Below are 3,510 nucleotides of genomic sequence, written 5' to 3'. Positions count from 1 at the left end.
CAGTTCATCTAGTGCTAAAAATGACTTGAAACTAAAGAAAAAAATATGTTCAGCCTTTAACACCTGCTACTCTCTCCAAGGCAGTATAAGAAGATCCTTCTAGATTTTTTTTTTTTTTGAGACAGAGTCTTGCACTGTTGCCCAGACTGGAGTACAGTGGCATGATCTTGGCTCACTGCAACCTCTGCCTCCCAGGTTTAAGCGATTCTCCTGCCTCAGCCTCCCAAGTAGCTGGGATTACAGGTGCCTTCCACCATGCCTGGCTAATTTTTTGTATTTTTAGTAGAGACAGGGTTTTCTATGTTGGCCAGACTGGTTTCAAACTCCTGACCTCAAGTGATCTGCCCATCTCAGCCTCCCAAGGTGCTGGGATTACAGGTATGAGCCACTATGCCCAGCTGATCCTTCCAGATTTCTGTATATACTTATTTTAACTCTTGTCCTTTGTCTCTTTCCTACCTTCCCTCCAGCCCCTTCAATACTTCCTTAATATTTCTCTTTTAACCAACAACTTTTTTCTTTTTTGAGATGGAGTCTTGCTCTGTTGCCCAGGCTATAGTGCAGTGGTATGATCTCAGCTCACTGCAACCTCTGCCTCCCAGGCTCAAGGGATTCTTGTGCCTCAGCCTCCAGAATAGCTGGGATTACAGGCGCCAACCACCACGCCCACCTAAGTTTTGTACTTTTAGTAGAGACGGGGTTTCACCATGTTGGCAAGGCTGGTCTCAAACTCCTGACCTCAGGTGATCCGCCTGCCTAGACCTCCCAAACTGCTGGGATTACAGGTGTGAGTCACCTCACCTGACCTTAATCAACAACTTGTTTTAAAAATGGGAGGCAGGATGTGTGTGTGTGTGTGTGTGTGTGTGTGTAAGAGAGAAAGAGAAAGAGAGAGAATATCCTTCCCCCACCTCTGCAATTGGCCTTAAATTTTACACACTCACCACCCCCACTTCCCTGCTTTGACGCTGTGCCTAAAGCAATGGGAATGAACTTCAGGTCTCTGGGCTTGGCCAGTGTTGCTGCTCTCCCTTGGAGTTCCAAGAAAGGTATCTCTTGGGATCAGGAGCTGGGCTGGAACCCAGGGCTCCTGAGATAGGACAAGGCTGTGCTGTGTGCACCTGTCCTGCCTTCCCACTTTGTACAATGAGGTAGGCATCCTTTTGTATTTCCTCGTTTTCTTTTTTTTTTTTTTTTTGAGATGGAGTCTCACTCTGTTGCCCAGGCTGGAGCCGGATCTCGGCTCACTGCAAGCTCCGCCTCCCGGGTTTACGCCATTCTCCTGCCTCAGCCTCCCAAGTAGCTGGGACTACAGGCGCCCGCCACCTCGCCCGGCTAGTTTTTTGTATTTTTTAGTAGAGACAGGGTTTCACCGTGTTAGCCAGGATGGTCTCGATCTCCTGACCTCGTGATCCGCCCGTCTCGGCCTCCCAAAGTGCTGGGATTACAGGCTTGAGCCACCGTGCCCAGCCTTTCCTCTTGTTTTCTTTCTGCACTCCACTTGGCTTGGCAGCCATAAATCCACAGTTTTCTCCTTGGCATTTCTTAAATGTGTTCTGCCTGAATTAAAAACTGAAAGGGGGAAGGCCCAGTAGACCTTGAAATGTTCAGCTTGCCTTCTGTCCTTGGCCGCTGGCTTGACAGGTCCCACAAGGTCTCCTGGGAGAGTGAGCAGCTGACGAAATCCCAGAGGCCCTGAAACCTCCCTTCCAGTAAGTGCCTATGTTTGCATATCCTGGTTCAAGAATAGGAACTGCTTGTTGGAAACTGATCAGGGAGCTAAAGTTACTGATTAAGTGGATTTGCTTCCAGCTGCAGGCAGTGGCCTCCCTGAGAAAGAGGGAATCGGTAGGACTGTTTTTACAGATTAAAATCTCCCTTGTTTGTTCACTTTCTACTTCTAAAAGTTCTTGGAACCCTTTTCCAGGAAGAAGCCAGGTAAAGTCAGAGTAGGGAAAAACCGTAAGCCTTGTTTTTGTCCTCTATACTTTAAAGCTTCCTTTATTTTCAAAGAGACATACATGAGATGTCTGAAATAAGTCAACTTTAGGAAGGATAGCTAACGAGTGTTGGACACGTGCCAGGCACTGTGTGAGCACTTGGCATCCATTCTCTCTTTGGTTCTCATAAGTTAGGAATTGGCTGCCTTTCTCAGAGGAGAATGAAGTGCTGTGAGGTTAAGTCGATGACCATGAAATTGTCAGTGGTGGAACTGGGATCTTATTATTATTATTATTATTTTGAGACAGGGTCTCACTCTGTCGCCCAGGCTGCAGTGCAGTGGCGTGATCACAGCTCACTGCAGACTCTACTTCCCAGGCTCACATGATCGTCCCACCTCAGCCTCCCAGGTAGCTGGGACTACGGATGTATGCCACCATGCCCTGCTAATGGAACTGGGATTCAAATCTAGATTCCTTGCCCCGTGTCCTGGAGGTTGCCCAGGCATGGAAAAGATCCAGGCCTGGTCCACTGCTTTTAGGACGCGACACTTCTCAGTCAACCCCCTCTTTCAGTAATTTGCATTTTATTAGATAGAAACTGAAAACTCATGTCAAAGTGTCTGAAACCAGCAAAATAATGTTTTTTCGGTCTTTGTTCCCATTCCTTGGTTGGAGGGGGTGCTGGGTGACATTTGCTGTGAAAACAATAGCCCAGAAGCTGGGCAGAGTCCACACCTAGCTGAGTAAATAGCACCTGAAGGCCCTGGCAGGACATGCAAGCTCCCCAGGGGTGCCTTGCTTTGAGAGACAACCATGAGAATGTGCCCTTGGACCGGAAGCCTGGAATCCAGAGCTCTGGTCCTAGTTCTACTGTTATTAACACTTGCACCTCTCTGTTCCTCATCTTTGAAGTGAAGAAAACCAAGTTGATGATGTTTGCGGCCTGAGGCTATAAGAGTCAGTTTGACTTGGGCAGTGCAGCTTGATGGTTAGGCCTGCAGAGAGTAGAATCCAGTTGCCTGGGGTCCAGTACGAGCTTCATGGCTGGACAAGGTGGCTCGTACCTGCAATTCCAGCACTTTTTGGAGGTCAAAGTGGGAGACCAGAGTGGACAACAGAGTAAAACCTCATGTCTACAAAACAAATAATTAGCTGGGCAGCATGGTGTGCACTTGTAGTCCCAGCTACTTGGGAGGCTGAGGTGGGATGGGAGGATTACTTGAGCCCAGGAGTTCAAGACTGCAGTGAGCTATGATCACACCACTGCACTCCAGCCTGAGTGACAGAGCAAGATCCTGTCCCTTTTTAAAATTTTTTTCTGAGATGGAGTCTTGCTCTGTTACCCAGGCTGGAGTGTGGTGGCGCAATCTCAGCTCACTGGAACCTCTGCCTTCCAGGTTCAAGTGGTTCTCCTGCCTCGGCCTCCTGAGTAGCTGGGACTACAGGCAAGCACCACCACACCTGGCTAATTTTTGTGTGTTTTTTTTTTTGAGACAGAGTCTCGCTCAGTCGCCTGGGCTGGAGTGCAGTGGCATGATCTCGGCTCACTGCAAGCTCTGCCTCCCGG

The 3,510-nt window shown here is 48.6% G+C and overlaps 1 long non-coding RNA gene across 1 annotated transcript in view; it reads left to right on the top strand.

Moving 5' to 3' along the window:
• The first annotated feature begins 987 nt into the window (after positions 1–987).
• Positions 988–3,510, top strand: part of LOC105506617 — a 5,967-nt gene continuing 3,444 nt past the window's right edge. Inside the window, exon 1 of the long non-coding RNA XR_001000953.1 lies at positions 988–1,151. This is a non-coding gene — a long non-coding RNA (uncharacterized LOC105506617). The remainder of the gene's footprint in view (positions 1,152–3,510) is intronic.

Source organism: Colobus angolensis, unplaced genomic scaffold (genome assembly GCF_000951035.1).
Source record: "Colobus angolensis palliatus isolate OR3802 unplaced genomic scaffold, Cang.pa_1.0 Scaffold139, whole genome shotgun sequence".
In the NCBI taxonomy this organism is placed as follows: Eukaryota; Metazoa; Chordata; class Mammalia; order Primates; family Cercopithecidae; genus Colobus; species Colobus angolensis.
This window is presented reverse-complemented; position numbering and strand designations above follow the sequence as displayed.